Source organism: Pipistrellus hanaki (genome assembly GCF_964339955.1).
Source record: "Pipistrellus hanaki genome assembly, chromosome: 1".
NCBI classification, from domain to species: Eukaryota; Metazoa; Chordata; class Mammalia; order Chiroptera; family Vespertilionidae; genus Pipistrellus; species Pipistrellus hanaki.
In genome coordinates, this window is record NC_140503.1 from 148,102,413 (window position 1) to 148,120,068 (window position 17,656).

At 40.8% G+C, this 17,656-nt stretch overlaps 1 pseudogene across 1 annotated transcript; it reads left to right on the forward strand.

Annotated features, from left to right (window-relative positions):
- The first annotated feature begins 263 nt into the window (after positions 1-263).
- On the forward strand, positions 264-2,156 carry LOC311621030 (heat shock cognate 71 kDa protein-like; annotated as a pseudogene). The gene has a single exon. The product of its transcript is annotated as a heat shock cognate 71 kDa protein-like (transcript).
- Positions 2,157-17,656: the final 15,500 nt, after the last annotated feature.

Below are 17,656 nucleotides of genomic sequence, written 5' to 3' on the forward strand. Positions count from 1 at the left end.
GGCATATTGTTTATTGGTCTCTATTGGGAAAATAATATTTATTGTGACTAGTCTTTCAACTTATTTTTAATCATTCTGATATATACTTTTCCTGGGTAGTGCAGATAACTGTATTGAATAATTAACTAAGATTAGATGCCAATCAACAGGATATTGGAACTTTATTAAAGAAAAATAATGAAAAAAATTAATGTGTTTGCTCATTGAATGCAGGGACATCAGTTCTGTTCTGTCTGTGCAAGCTGAGTGCACACACCGCAACCATGTCTGAGGGACCTGCAATTGGCATTGATCTTGGCACCACCTACTCTTCTGTGGGTGTATTCCAGTATGGAAAAGTGGAAATAATTACCAATGATCAGAGAAACCAAACTATTCCAAGTTATGGTGCCTTTACTAATACTGAGCGATTGATTGCTGATGCTGCAAAGAATCAAGTAGCAATGAATCTTACCAACACCATCTTTGATGCCAAGCACTTGATTCTTGATTGGACATAGATTTGATGATGCTGTTGTCCAGACTGATGTGAAACATTGGCCTTTCATGGTGGTGAATGATGTTGGCAGGCCCAAGGTTCAAGTGGAATATAAGGGAGAGACAAAAAGCTTTTATCCAAAACCATGGATGACACCAAGAAGAGGTGTCATCTATGGTTTTGACAAAGATGAAGGAAATTGCAGCAACCTACCTTGGGAAGATTGTTACTAATACTGTTGTCACAGAACCTTCTTACTTCAATGACTCTCAGCATCAGACCACCAAAGATGCTGGAACTATTGCTGAACTCAGTGTGCTTAGAATCATCAATGAGCCAACTGCTGCTATTGCCTATTGTTTAGACATAAAGGTTGGAGCTGAAAGAAACATGCTGATCTTTGACTTGGGAGATGGCACTTTTGATGTGTCAATCCTCACAATTGAAGATGGAATCTTTGAAGTCAAATCTACAGCTGGAGACACCCACTTAGATAGAAAAGATTTGACAACCGAATGGTCAACCATTTCATTTCAGAGTTCAAACACAAGCATAAGAAGGGTATCAGTGACAAGAGGGCTGTCTGTCACCTTACTGCTTGTGAACATGCTAAGAATACTCTCTCTCCCACTATTAGATTGATTCACTCTATGAAGGAAGCAACTTCTATACCTCTATTATCTGTGCCCGATTGGAAGAATTGGATGCTAACCTGGATCCTTCAGAGAAAGCCCTTGGGGATGCCAAGCTTGACAAGTCCCAGATCCATGATATTGTCCTGGTGAGTGGCTCTACCCACATCTCCAAAATTCAGAAACTCCTACAGAACTTCTTCAATGGAAAAAAGTTGAATAAGAGCATCAACCCTAATGAGGCTGTCACTTATGATGCAGCTGTCCAGGCAGCCATTCTCTCTGGAGACAAATTTGAAAATGTCCAAGATCTGCTGTTGCTGGACATCACACCTCTTTCCCTTGGCATTGAGATGGCTGGCAGCATCATGACGGTGCTAATCAAGCACACCACCGCCATCCCCACCAAGCAGACACAGATCTTCACCACCTACTCCGACAACCAGCCGGGCATGATAACTCAGGTTTATGAAGGTGAGTGTGCCATGACCAAGGATAACCACCTGCTTGGAAAGTTTGAACTCACAGGCATACCTCCTACACCTCATGGTATCACCCAGATTGAAGTCTCTTTTGATGTTGATGTCAATGGCATCCTCAATGTCTCTGCTGTGGATAAGAGCACAGGAAAAGAGGACAAGATTACCATCACTAATGACAAGAGCCATCTGAGCAAGAAAGACACTGAGCACATGGTCCAAGAAGCTGAGAAGTACAAAGCAGAAGATGAGAAACACTGGGACAAGGTATCTTCCAAGAATTCACTTAAAGCTTATGTATTCAACATGAAAGCAACTGTTGATGATGAAAAACTTCAAGGCAAGATCAATTATGAGGACAAACAGAAGATTCTTAACAAATGCAATGAAATCATCAACTGGCTTGATAAGAAACCAGACTGCAGAAAGAAAGAATTTGAACATCAGCAGAAAGAGTTGGAAAAAGTCTGCATTCCCATCATTACCACGCTGTGCCAGACTGCAGGAGACATGCCAGGAGGAATACTTGGGGGCTTCCCTGGTGGTAAAGCCCCTCCATCTGTTTGATGGTGTCTCTAGGCCATTGAAGAGGTTGATTAAGCCAGCTTTAAGCATAGATATAGCATTGTTCCACACAGAATGTTGAAGGACCCAAATTTGTAGCAAATTCCATGGCAGTTTTAAAAGTTAAGCTGCTGTATAGTAAATAAGTGATCATTCTTGATACTTTAATATAGTCTGTGCACAAGGAAAATAAATAATGCACTTCATACTTGTACCAGAGGCCTGGTGCATAGTGGAGTGCCAAGGCCAGGCCGTTGGAGGTGGGGGTGCAGATGGTTGGCCAGCCGGGCCCACCTCCTGGTCAAACTCCCAGTTGAACTCCCATGGAGGGGACAATTTGCATATTTGTGGTGTTTCTCCTTTTTCATCGTCCCACATGGAAAAAACAATAGGTTCCTGATGGGAGGAGCTGGGGATTAAGAAATTAGAGAAAGAAAGAGACAAGAGGCAGAAATAGATTCATAAAGCTGGGAGCTAAGTGGGTGCCATCTCTCTGATGGAGAGACAGTCACACTCACCACAGACAACACAGTATATTTATTGGCTTCCAAAGGGGAGTTTAAGGTCAAAAGGAGTTTCAGGTGTGCCTAGATCCTATTCATCAAAATCTGGGTAAGATCTTTATTTTTTGGTACAAGATTTAGCATATTAAGACCTGGATGAGTTAAGGTCCTAATTGTTCCTCATTCCAAGAAGGTCCTAATTGTTCCTCATAAGGTCCTAATTGTTTCTTAATGGATTAAGAAATCAGTACTGATAACAGGATTCTGCCAGTGCCCTTAGGCTCAGCTGATAAGAATTAAAAGAATGTCCATGTGCCTTTTCTGGCTGTTCTCTACACATATTAAGCCTTTTAATATATAGGATTGTAAAGTAGAAAATGCAATGTCTTAAATAAAACTATTTAGAATTGGCACCATAAAAAAAAAAAAAAGAATTAATGTATTGGCTGTTTGGGAAGAATATGGTGGGATTCTGAATCATTCTGTGAAAGTCTGGAAAACTCATAGTCCTGGCCTGTTTTTCAGACACCTTCAACTACCTTCACAAATAGAAGACTTTCAGACAGCACTTCCAGCTCCCTCCCTAAAAGTATCCAGGTGAGCCAGTGGGTCTCCAAAAGATGAAAGAATGTGAGAACACACAACTAAGATCATAGCTGTGTTAGTTTCCTAGGGCTGCCATAACAAAGTATGACAAACTGGGTGCTTACACACAGAAATATATTTCATCACAATCTGGATCTAGATATTCCAGATCAAGGTGTCAGCAGACATACTCAGTCTTAGGATCAACCTATAGAAGAAGAGGCGGGCATTCTTTAAAACTCGGGCATTTGAGAGAGAGAGAGAGTGCAAGATTGAAAGTGTTCTAAATTGAAAGAGACATGACCACTCAATGCAAGGCAAGTTCCTGGACAGGATACTAGACTGAAAAGGAAAAGAGACATTGTTAGGGCCATTGGATAATGGGAATAAACTGAATTTGGCAGTAGTTGTTCTATCAATGCTGATGTTTTTTTGATGGCTGCATTTTCTGTTGTTACAGTAGCAGACATTCCAGCTTGGGATGGAAGGCAGTCTGTTTTAGGGGTGCTGGGGCATCATGTCAGGGCAGTAGAGAGAAATGAGAGAAAGAGAACAAATAAAATAAAATGTTAACTAATCATCCACCCAGATGCTGGGAATATAAAGATTGTTGGTTTCCTTGTTGTCTCTTCTGGCAACATTTCTATAAGTTTGAAACTGGTTCAAAAATTGTTTTAAATGTAAAAAACAATATCATAATTATTGAAATAAATAAATAAAGTTATATATATATATATATATATATATATATATATATATATATATATACTTTATCCCATCTGCAAGTTTTTTTCTGATCCTATGTATATAATTCATTTTCTAACATATAGTTAGTAGCTAGGCCATTTCCACACCAATATATCCAAGTGGTAATACTGATTTAAAAAATGAAAGTTCATTAGTTTTGCTTTGTCACTGTCATCTGTAATTTTATACCATCAACTCAAAGTAGCAAGTCAATGACTTTCTCCAAAATAAATTTCTGAGCATTTTTATTGTCTTTTTCTATTTCAAAAGCCCCCATTTTCTTCTTGTAAGCACTTAAATGTTACTTTTTTATGTTAATGTTACATGTTAATTAAATGTTTCTTTTTCCCTTTGTTGCATGACCCTTCAGGGGATTTTTGTTTGTTTACACATGTCCTTCTTTTATCTGGGTTCATTGGCAAAAGCCCTATGTAAATATTAATTTATCTAGAGAATACTTTATCTACTTTCTTTTTTGAACCATTCACCTATTTAACAAAAATATTGAACAATACTATGCTAGATATTAGGAGTGAACAAAAATGAGAACAAAAACATATATAGCTGATGGTATGGGAGATAGCCACTTAACACATAATAAAATATGCAAGTAAAATTACAACTGTAGTAAGTACTAGAATAAAAATAGGAGGGTTTGTTTCTCCATTTCTTTGTACCAAAGAGTGAGGGCTAGTTTCAGTAAGATGAAGCTGGAAAGAGAGACAAAGGGCAAATTATGGGAAGCTTTGAGCAAAGGCCAGTTAGAGGCTTTGCTCTGCATTTTAGGAGCAGCGGCCGTCTCTGGAGTGTTAATGTGTAGGGGCAAAGGGAGATGGATGGTGGGAAAGGATCATTCTGAATTTCCAAAAAACACACTCTGATTTTAGTTTGTAGCTGAAGTAGAGCACACAAAATGTTAAGTTTTACTGATATTTAACCCAATGGTTCACTTAGCCTGAATATCAGGTTGTTGCATGTTGCTTAGGGTAGTGGAGATAAACAAGGGAAAGTATGATTATTCCACGTGTTGGCTGACTGGGGAACCCTCACCCATTTATTTTTTTATGCATGCCAGGTAAAGTGTACTTAAGGACATACTGCTAGTTTAACTAAAATAATCTTTGTAAAGTGAACACAACCTTTTTTTTTTTAAATATATTTCTTTATTGATTTCAGAGAGGAAGGAAGGAGAGAGAGAGAGATAGCAACATCATTGATGAGAGAGAATCATTGATCAGCGCCTTCTGCACACCCCCCACTGGGGATCAAGCCTGAAACCCAGGCATGTGCCCTTGGCTGGAATCGAACCTGGGTTCCTTCAGTCCGTAGGCTGACGCTCTATCCACCAAGCCAAACTGGCTAGGGTAACACAATATTTAAAGGACTTCTGTAAAAAAAAAAAAAAAAAAAAAAAATTGGACTGAAGTCAATAGTAATATCATAAGGCTTAGCGATTAAGAAATTACCTTGAGTTTCTGACTTACACGCCTCTTGTCACTGAAATGAGATGGCCAGCTTTGGTGTGTTGTGGAAGAGAAGGTGCCGGGATTCATGGCTTAGTTTTGGATCATATTAAGCTCAAAGAAGTGCTACTGAATATGGATGTCAGGCATTTTACAGATGTCTAGCCTAAACATTTCAGTCATCTCAGTAAAGGTATTCATTTAGGTTATACGGACTTTAAAGAAATCATAACTTGAAACATCAAAATTTCAATTTTTAAAAGCCTCATATCTCGGTGATCTGTCTTCTCTCATTGCCAATAGTTAGAATTGTATATTTACTCTGATGTTTTTAAAGTTATCCTTTCTAGAGTTAAGCAAGTCTGTTTCCACCTTGGGATCTTTATGAGAAGCTCATAGTATGGTTTTTTATGAGTAAATGTATTAAACACTTTTTATATGGGTGCTTGTTTAAAAGAGGCACTTGAAACCAACTGCACTTTTAAAAGTATGAAAATTTCAAACATACAGAAAAATAAATTAGATATATACCCACGATATATGTCTAGATATATACCCAGCACCCACGAGACATATTTGGTAGGCTTATATTTTGCCATATTTGCTCCAGATTGTTAAAATAGAAGTAAAGCATAATAAAAATAAAAACATATTTATCCTCACCTCTTCTCTCTCTTCCCAAAGGTAACTATTAAGTCTGCATCTTAAGTGCAATAATCTAATGAATGTTTTTTAAGGGATAATAGCCTCAAATTAGCTGTATTAACAAGAATAAATCTTAGCTGAAACCGGTTTGGCTCAGTGGTAGAGCGTCGATCTGTGGACCGAAAGGTCCCAGGTTTGATTCCGGTCAGAGGCATGTACGTTGGTTGCGGGCACATCCCGGGTGGGTGTGCAAGAGGCAGCTGGTTGATGTTTCTCTCTCATCAACGTTTCTAGCTCTCTATCTCTCTCCCTTCCTCTCTGTAAAAAATCAATAAAATAAAATTAAAAAGTGGAAAGAAAAAAAAAAGAATAAATCTTAAACATAAATGGTAAGGGGGGAAAAAAGAAGTACCAAGTTATTTTAGCATTTCAAATAGTTGAATGAAAATAAGATTTAACTACAATAGAAATTGCTAAGGCTAATCAAAACATCAAATTGCTTTACTCTTGGTTGGAATTTTTTTCAACCCCTGTGGTTATGTTTATATCAACAACTAGAGGCCCAGTGCACAAAATTTGTGCACGGGGGTGGGGGGGTCAGAGAGGGAGGTGTTCCTTAGCCCAGCCTGCACCCTCTGCAATCTGGGACCCCTCAAGGGATTTCCAACTGCCCGTTTAGGCCCCATCCTACCAGGATGGGGCCTAAACGGGCAGTTGGACATCCCTCTCATAATCCAGGACTGCTGGCTCCCAACTGCTCACCTGCCTGACTTCCTAACCGCTTCTGCCTGCCACCCCTTAACTACTCCCCTGCCAGCCTATTTTCCCCTAACTGCCCTCCACTGCAGGCCTGGTCACCCCTAATTGCCCTCCCCTGCAGGCCTGGTCCCCCCAACTGTTCTCTCTTGCAGGCCTGAGTCCCCCCAACTGCCCTCCCCTGCTGGCCTGATTACCCACAACTGCCCTCCCTTGCATACCTAGTCCCTCCCAACTGCCCTCCCCTGCTGGCCATTTGTGATGTCCATCTTGCGTCCACATGGGGGCAGTCATCTTATGTGTTGGAGTGATGGTCAATTTGCATATTACTCTTTTATTAGATAGGATAATGATAAACCAGAGATTGTTTTAAAATTGCAGTTTAATCGCTTCTCGGCCTTTTGGCTAAGATCAAGTGTAGTATCTGTTCTTATCAGTTTAAAATTGCAGTTTATTTGGTAGAAATCTGTTAAAAGATGAACATCATTATGAGGAAAGAATCATTTTAAAAGGATCTTATGATGAGAAAACTGGAATCATTTCTGGTTTAGGGCATATGCCTGATTACTTAATATTTTAGTCACTAACTATAGTCAATTCTATAAGTTTGAGGTCATAATTTGTGCCAAGCTCTGTGGTTACAAAGATAATGGTATAATCTAGACCTTGCTCTTCAGCATTTCAACGTTATGGAGCAGAGATATAAGCAAATTGCAAAACAGCATGATAAGCACTTTCATAACAACCCAGAATGTTCAAAGTTCCAGGGGAGAGAGGATAGTATCTGATTCTACCTAGTGGATTTGTTCCAAAGGGCCTGTCACTGATATGACCAACATTCGTTGGCCTAGAGAACAGTTCACACACATAATTGTAATGCTCTTTTTTTAACTGGTCTTTGAGGCACAGATAAGAGTGCTGCATTGGACATAAAATGCTGTTGTCTATAGTAGAGCTTAGACAATTGTCCCTTCAGCTTCATGTTATCTATAATGACAAAAGCATAATATGCTAATTAGACCAGATGGCCGAACAGCGGAACATTTTATAAATTTCACAAAGGAAAAGATATTTTGTTTTTTCAATTTATTTTTGTATCCCTACTGCCCAGCTAACTGCTTCATACACTATAGCTCCTTTAATATTTGAATGGATGAATTTGAGTGGACTTAATTTATGAAACATGTAGATTATCCCTACTTCATCCTTAGCTTCAGTTCTTAAGGGGAACCAGTATAGAACATTCATGTATTTATTGAGAGAGAGTTTAAACACATAATACGTTAGGAATTTATACAACCAAATTAGTTTAACTAAACATCAGCTGAAATAACAGTTTTTAATTTGGTTTTGCAGTGCTGCAGAGGTTGTTATTTGTCCAAGCTGACAATCAGGCTCATGAGTCACAAATATGTTTTAATCTGACAGTATGTTTGCTCAGCTTGATGGAGAGAAACAGGAGATGCAGTAGGTAGTCTCCACCTCTCATCGGGAGGTGGAGCCAATCTCACCCCAGCTCATAGGGCTACTCCTCATCAGACTTAGCATAAAAACAATCAGATTGAACCATTCCTTCAGGTCATTTCCTTATGAAGGCTCTTGTGTCACTGAAATTGGTATTAAATAATTTGTATGCTTTTCCCTTGTTACTCAATCTTTGTCAATTTAATTTTCAGACCCAACCAAGTACCCTGAGAGGACAAAGAAGAATGTTTTCCTCCCCTGCAATGTACTGCATGGGTAAACCATGGACAATATTTAAATGATCATAATAATAAAAATTGGATATTGATTTATCAAAAAATGAGGCTGAAGTTATACCGGAAAAGGAGAGGCTCACTTGAGGAGCAAGGGGGCAGGATTTAAAAATAGGAAATTGACCACTAGAATACAAATTGAACAAAATTGCATTAAGCCAATGTTATTTCCAAATATGGCAGGAAATGCCAAGAAAAGAAGTTGAAAGTGTTTTTTCTGAAGAGTAATAATCAGGAGAAGGAAGCGGGAGAAGGTTGTTCTTTCTAAATTATAATCTTTGTGAAATTCATGGCTTTTTAAACCATGTATCTGCACAGTTTTAAAATAAAAGTTAAAAAGTAGAAGAAATATGACTGCTTTATCTTCAGAAATTCAAATTTAATTTATGGATAATAACAAATCAATATGTCTTAGATGGTCAACCTAAGAAAGTAAGTATAAAACAGGTTTAAATTTCCTGCTGGCACATACAGGCTGAGGCAAAAGTAGGTTTTCAGTTGTTCATATAAGAAATAGTACAATTATTAATAAATAATGCAAGAATAAACTCTCTTTTGTGGTCTCACAACTGTAAACCTACTTTTGCCCTAGTCTGGACTAAAGGTATAATTCTTCATAGTGAGCAATATTATTAGAATACACTGTGAGATGTAACATTTCCATCTTTTTGTTTTTTTTCTTCTAACATATTTTTATTGATTTCAGCAAGGAAAAGAGAGGGAGAGAGAAATAGAAACATCCGTAATGAGAGAGAATCATTGATCGGCTGCCTCCCACACGTTCCACACCAGGGATCGAGCCTACTACCCGGGCATGTGCCATGGCTGGGAATGGAACCACAATCTCCGGTTCATAGGTTGATTCTCAATGACTGTGAAACACTGAATACCATCCTGAATACCATCACAGTATAACTGTCCTGCCAAAATTAAATGGTTCAGCTAGCTGCAGACTCCTACTTGCCCCCAGCAGTCCTCCTCCTGGTCTGCCACGTGCACCAGTTTAGGTGTGAGCAGAAAATGAAAATGTTCATCATTCATCGTCATCATGGCGTGTTTGTCAGAATTGTTCCAATCTAAGCTCACAGATATAGCACTGAGAACTAACAGGGTGCTGGCATTTAGAACTCTGCTGTAGATGCCAAGCCAAACTTCGGCATCATAAGAGCCATAGATATATTGCTGAGGACTCTCTGCTGTACCACCCTGGTAAGTTTTAAATGCCTGCAAACTACAGATATTTTGGAGACATTATCAACTTTAAAGTGCTTAGAACTCAAAGATGGCTTGCTGAATTATTAATGGCTGGCATTTTACAGAGACAAGGTAGTCTTATAAATGTATCAGCACTCTGCATGGGGGTGGAAGGATGTGGAGCCTCTGCCTGTCTTTGTTACCAATGTATTTTCATGTGGCTGGTGATAATTCAGCCAAAGCAAATAGGAAACCTTGGACCTAACAACAAAAAACAAAGAGCAATCTGCTTCCTTTCACAAGCCAGGGCCACCCATATCATTCAACTTATAAGAGGGAGTCACACTCACTTTACATTTTTATTTGGATTCAGCTGTAATTAATAGGCAGAGAACTAATGACATAGAGCCTATTAAGGGAGCACAGATCCCTAGGAGTAGGCTATTTATCTTGTTGCCATCAGGAAGAACTCTTTGCTAGGGGAGAGAATCAGGAATATCCTGGGTACATAAAGCGAGTTTTTAGTTACCTGGACTTGTCAATGGAAGTCTTTTCCATATGGGAATCAAAGACAACAGTTCCATTTTGTTGTTTTAAGTCATGAAAAACTGAATACCTTAAGTTTCAACATGGGCATAGGAGAAGTTTTAAAATCTTCCACATAATGCCTTTGGAATACACAAAATATTGATAATCGTTCCCTCTAAGGAGGAATGGGTGGATGGAGGTCAAGCATGCACAGTGCTTTTAAAAATTAGTTTTTAAAAAATTAGTTTTTAAAAATGGTAATTTATGCATATGGTGTAAAATTCAAGAGTTATGTAGTAAGAAGAAAGCCCCCTAACCTCCTATTACTAGGCCTGTGGTGGTTTGCAGGTCATCCATGCCCCCCAGGGACCCAAATGGAGGCCCTGGTATCTGGGATTTATTTATCTTTTATAATTGAAATTTTGTAGCCTTAAGCGGAGGTCAAGGCAGGCCAAGGCTGCGAGAGCATGGCTTCCTCCATTGCCAAGGAAACCCAAGCCTCCTGCTCTTTCCGTGGCTGCAGCCATATTGGTTGGGTTATTTGCATACTCAATTATGATTGGCTGGTGGGCGTGGCTTGTGGGTATAGCAGAGGCATGGCATTTGCATATTACTCTTTTATTAGATAGAATAAGATTCAAAGGACAATAAGTAAGGGGTTTACATGAAATTCATTGGTGATAGATTAGGAAGGTGGGAGAAAGCAAAACTGCAGGTAGAGGGAAAAGGGGTGTGACCTCTGGGATAGGATAAAAAAGTAAACCAAATAGACGCATACTTTTTTTTACATTTGTGTGGGTACAGGATACTTAAAAGTCAACAATTAACATAGTAACAGTAACAGCGAGGGGATTTGTGGTCTGTGCTCTCATGTGTGGTTGTGCCCGGAGGGTTGAGGTGGGGGATTACTCTGATATTCTAAAGTAGGGGTGTCGAACTCAATCAGAGAAGGGGCCAAAACCTAAAATCCAGCCTAAATCGCGGGCCGAATGGTTTACTGAACAGTCATAAACTGACAATGTCATAAACTGACAGCGGAGTGCAGTGATGACAGCGTGGTGCGGGCCACATTGCAAGGCCTGGCGGGCTGGATTTGGCCCGCGGGCCTTGTGTTTGACACATGTGTTCTAAAGGTATGCTATCTAGATGCAAAAAACAATAGACAGGCTCAGTTAAGGTAAAGACAGACCTTTGTCAGGGAAGATACTAGCCTGGGACATGACTGCTTTTAGTTAGGAAGTTTTAATTTCAGACCATCCTATTAAGTTCCTGAGTTTGTAAGGCCTGCCATGCAGGCCTCCCCTGAGCTTGTCTGGTTTAGTATGTGGCCCCTTTTTCATCCACTTTTTCTTCCTTAAGGAGCCCAAAGTTATAGTTGTAGCTGCAATAATGTCTAAAATAACAGTAAATTCGCATTTTCTAATCTATTGATAAACATATTTTCTTTACTTGGTCACCACAAAACTGTTCACAGTCCCCCTTCCACCACCTCTGCAGCCCCATCACCTTTATTTACCTGTAAATAATTCACTCTCTAATGCATTAGGGCAGAGTATGTTAAAATGTAAAATGTGAGTGAGCCGAGAACACTACCAAACAAGTCTGATAGTAGGACTTGATTCTTCTCACTCAGAATTTCAAACTTTTAAAGTTCCAAATTTTTAATACCAAACTTAAACTAATTTTCAAAAATAGAAACAACTGAAATTGATACTTGTTCTCTATTTTTCCAGCTAAGTTTGTATAAATTAGACCGTGTTTACATGATTCCTAGCTGCTGGCTTTAAAAAATAAAAATAAAAATGTAGAACGAGCTATCAGGTATCAAAAATTATTTTTTACTAAATTTTAATGAATTTTTTTGTTGTTGTTTTGCGAGTTGTTTGTAAATAAATGAAGTGGCAAATTCAGGAAGTCCAAATTTGTGTGAACATATAAATTTTGAGAATTTTTTTCATGTGTATAATCTTGAAAAATTCTATCTACAAAAGCTGAAATATTTTTATATAAGCTCTTAAATATGGAGCATTGTGGAAAAACAGTGTGGTTCCTATTTTTAAGTAATTATGATCCACAATTATTAGAGTCTTTCCTCTCTCAGTTCTGTCTCGTGTCCTGGGTTGAGCACTTACCTCCCATGTGTTCCGTGAATCCGGAGCATGCGCCTTGTACTCCCAGGGCAGACGCACTCCCACAGCACTTATGTCACTTGCCTGGGATCGTCCTTTCTGCTTTTGAGCCTGAAGGGTTTCATCTTTCTCTTCCCTAACTGGCTTCTCTGTTCTGCCAGTGCTCACTGGCCTAGCAGCGGACTTTTGTTTGTTGTGTTTGACCTACCAGGGATTCTCTAGGGGTCTTTTATTCTTCCTTTCCCCTTCTCTTCATTTCTCTTTCCTTTCATCCCACCCCCACCTCCGCCCCTGCTTCAATGGGCAGCTGGTTTTGCTCTTCTGATTTATGCCTGAGGTAAAGCAGCTGCCTTTTAAAGATAAGAACCAGAGAGCAGAGATATCAAACTGACACAAGAATAGCAGAGGAAAGACAAAAGGACCCTTTCCCTAAAAATAGCTTTGTCATTAGGTTTTTTTTTGTTTTGTTTTGTTTTGTTTGTTTGTTTTTTTATGTTGGGCACCCAGATTAATTTCCCCTTGTCTCTCTGAACAAACCAGTCAGTCAAACTACCTCCATCTGAAGAAAAATGAAAAGCAAATCCTTAACTCCAGGCTGCTTTTACCAAAGTAATATGAGGAGGTGAAAAGTGGCTAATTTGAATCCTCTTTGTTTTTAGAAACTGTTAAAATGGTAGTACTCCCATGAAAATGAATTGTTTGGGGGTTAAAGGAAAGTGTATATATATATATATATCTCCTCTCTAATAAAAGAGAAACATGCAAATTGACTGCACCTTTGCTACACCCACTAGCCACACCCACCAGCCAATCAGGACCAGTATGCAAATTAACCAAACCAAGAAACAAAGATTGGTTAATCTAGGCCAGAGAGAAGACTGAAGACAACATAGAAAGAAGTCAAGCACTTCAGAAGGGAGCAAAGCTGCAGAGAAGCAAGCAGACAGGGCAGGTGAGAAGGAAGGGAAGCAGGTGGGGCAGGGGAGAAGGCAGAGAAGCTGACAGGACAGCAGAGATCGCAGCAAGAAGCCCTATTGCAGGAATCTTCCTGTAAGGGGCATCTAATCTATATATATCTCCTACCTAATAAAAGAGTAATATGCAAATTAACCATCACTCCACTCAAGCCACACCCACCAGACACATCCACCAGCCAATCAGAGCAAGTATGGAAATTAACCCTAATCAAAATGGCTGCAGCCACAGAGAGCAATTGAGAGGCTTGGGTTTCCCTGTCAACAGAAGCCAAGCTTTCCACTGACCTGCCTATGCCTCCACTCAAGGATACAAAGTTTCAATTACAGAAGAAAAATCCCAAGAAAAATGACTGCAGCCATGGAGCTGGAGAGAGCAGTCTAAGTTTGACCCCAGCAATGGAGGAAGCAAAGCTTTCCACCTGCCCTAGCCAGCCTAAGCCTCCACTCAAGGCTACAAAGTTTCAATTATAGAAGGTAAACAAATCCAATCAGAAACAGCTGCCACCATGGAGGCACAGGAGGCTTGGCTCTGCTCCAGGCTACAAAGTTTCAATTGTAGAAGGTAAATAAATTCCAGATACCAGGGCCTCTGCTTGGATCACTGGGGGGCGTGGCCGGCCTGCAAACCACCCCACCCCCCATGTGAACCGCACCCTAATCCCGGACACCCTTCAGGGCAAACCAGCTGGTCCCCACCCATGTACCAGGCCTCTATCCTATTGAATAAAAGAGTAATATGCAGATTGACCATCACTCCAACACACTAGATGTCTGCCCCCATGTGGTCAAAGATCCTGCCCCCATGTGGACACAAGATGGCCAGCAGGGGAGGGCAGTTGGGAGGCACCTGGCCTGCAAAGGAGGGAAGTTGAGAGGGGCCAGTTATGCAAGGGAGGGCAGTTGAAGGCGATCAACCCTGCAGGGGAGGGCAGTTAGGGGTGATCAGGCCGGCAGAGGAAGGAAGTTGGGGGCAAACAGGTTGGCAGGGGAGCAGTTAGATATCAATCAGGCTGGCAGGGGAGTGATTAGGGGGTGATCAGGCTGGCAGGAAGAAGTGGTTAGGGGCAATCAGGAAGGCAGGCAGGCGAGCAGTTGAGAGCCAGCAGTCCTGGATTATGAGAGGGATGTCTGACTGCCCACCGAGATCAGGTCTAAACAGACAGTTTAACATCCCTCGAAGGGTCTCAGATTAGAGAGGGTGCAGGCTGGGCTGAAGGACACCCCCAACCCCATGCACAAATTTTGTGCACCGGGCCTCTAGTGTGTGTGTGTGTGTGTGTGTGTGTGTGTGTGTATGTGTGTATATACTCCCACAGTAGGAGTGCCTCTCAGTTGATTCACCTGTCCCGGTGGCCCACCAGACTGGCAGCAGCCACTCACTCCCTCAGTAGTCCTGCAGGTCCAATCTCTGGAGAACAGGCCAGGCACCATGGCTGCTTCCTCTCCATAAATGCTCTGCAAGGAAGAAACAATATATTGTAAAAGCAGCCTCCATGAACAACATAAACTGATGAACAAAAATAGATCCAGAGACAGAGAAACATTGATCAGATGCTCAAACCTAAGAGGGAAGGTAGGGGAGGATGGGAGTAAGTGGAGAGATTAATGAAAAGACTTGTATACATGCATATAAGCCTAATCAATTGACACAGACACCAGGGGGTTGAGGGCATGAATGGGAGTGGGGTGGGGGCAGGGACAATGAGGGGATAAGGACACATACCGTATTTTCTGGTGTATAAGATGACTTTTGAAACGAAAAAAAGTCAACTGAAAATCGGGGGCAAAAGACCAAAATTGCACAAAAATTACCTGCAGATCTTGACGGCAAAGTAAGTCTTTTCTTTGAAGAAGGGGGTAGTCTTATACAGGGAATATAGGCCTAAACCTATGTTTTAACTGTAAAATTAGGGGGTCGTCTTATACGCCAGAAAATACATATATAATACCTTAATCAATAAAGAAGAAAAGAAAAGAAAAAAAAAAAAGCGGCCACCAGGCAGCTCCTGACAACAGGCACAAACGTCAGTGGTACAGATCCTGATCCCGGGCCAACAAGGGTGTCCCACCCCCACCAACCTCCTAGAGGACTGATGGCATTCGGGCCGGGTGCCAGACGCAGGGCTCATGCCTGGTGAGCACTGCTGTGGCAGCACCAGCCTCTCCCGATCAGGACTGACTGGGTGTAAGCCCGTGGCAGACGCAGAGGCACTGGGATGACCGAGTGGCAGGCAGGAGTGGCAGGAAGCTTTCGACAGCCAGTTTTGGCCCAATCCCTGCAGGCCACACCGAGGGAACCTACCTGTACACAAATTCGTGAACTGGGCCTCTAGCAGGAGGATAAAAAGACAAACCAGAAGAAAATGGAACTATGAACACCAAAGAAAATTGGAAGCAACGTGAAGTAAGCTAAAAATCATGAAGCAAGTATAATACATAGATTATATTGATAAAGTTAACGTATATTGGGACCCACAAGAAGGAGGCCATTGAGTGTGGCTCTTCCACAAAATACCACAACCTGGTCCCTTGACTGTGGCTTTTTGGACCCTTGAGTGTGGCTCTTCCACAAAAGACCACGGCCTGGGCGAGTCTGTTTTAAATAAATGTCATTAGAAGGAGTTTAAGTTTAAAATATTTGGCTCTCAAAAGAAATTTCAATTGTTGTACTCTTGATATTTGGCTCTGTTGACTAATGAGTTTTCCAACCACTGGTTTAGGGTGTTACCTAATCTGTGCATGTCCCAGTTTCCTCCTTTATAAAACGGACACACCAGCACTTACTCCCAGACATGCAGACATAGCGAGTGTCCAGTAACTGTTAATAAGGACAAGTCATCAAATGTGGCTCAGGATTCTGGGATTGATTCTATACACCAGTGCAAGTACGATTAAATGTAACTAAAGTTGGGTTTTCATTTTAAATGTTAACTGACTTTCCCCCAATGAAATGGTCGTTTAAAATTGAGCAGTTTCAAAATGGCCATCCATACTAATCGCCTAGGTAAGCAAGTCACTTTACTTTTCTGAAAATCATAAATTGGGTTTTTTTTGTTTGTTTGTTTGTTTTTAATCTGGGCATAAGAGCAGGTCAGCTAAGCTCTTTCTAATTCTAGATTTTTATTTTACGGTATTTATTAGAAAAACTAACATTTATTAATTCATTTGGAATGTCACAAAGTAGATATAATTGACAGTATTATTCTTAATCTTTCTAATTTATGAGTATTTTACCTTAGAGGGAAAGGAAAAGAACCAAAAAGGAAAGATGACCAGAGTTAAGAGGCAAAACCTGCAGGAGGGACTGAGAGGTCATGTGGATTACTGATGTCTTTTCTATAAATCTATGCTAAGACTGCATGCAGTGAAATATGTTAAGATATTTTTTAAGATATATTTTTAATAAATAAGCCAGATATTTTTTAAGCATCATGGTGCATAAAATCATGTGAGCCTCTTGTTTAAAATTGCTAACTCCAAGGATTCCACCTCTTGAGATTTTGATCCGGAAAGTCAGAAGAATGAAGCCCCAGAACCTGTATTTACAACGAACACGATCCTTGTCCTGACATTGACCAATCGGTGGAAACCACGGCCCTGGAGGAGCACTCCTAAAAAAAAACTGATGAATATTCTGCTGAAAAACTCCCCCACACCCCCTTAAGATTCCCTCCTGTGAGAAAGAGATAAAGCCTCCAGACAAAGGACCCAGCACATTCTGTCCCTTTGGGGAGCAGCCCCTGCCATTTCCTTTCTCCTCTTCACCCCTCACGTTTTCCCCACAAAAGGCATGCATCTCCAAAACTCTAAGGGACCCCAGCAGACTTGCACCCGGGGGAGCAATGGGCAATGGCAGCTCATCGAAAGCTTGTCCCTGAACCTGTTCCCAAGGCCCCCTAACTTCCTAACTTATCAGAGAGCTAAGGTGGCCCAGCCTCGGCTCTCCTGTTGCCTCTTCCATGCCAAGCCCTTGCTTGTTTCACTGTCCCCAGCTGTAACAAGCGTTCCCTCATAGCCACCTGGGCCCGTGCTGTGAAATTCTTTCCTGCATGAAGTCAAAAACCCACACACTACCAGCCGGCCGGCCCTCGGCAGACCCACTCAGGGCCAGGTCCCCTTTCCGGTAACAGTATAATATAAACACTTTTTTACTCACAAATACATACTCATAGGCACTCCACACTGCTGCATACAGATAGAACTGTCATTTGGAAAAAAG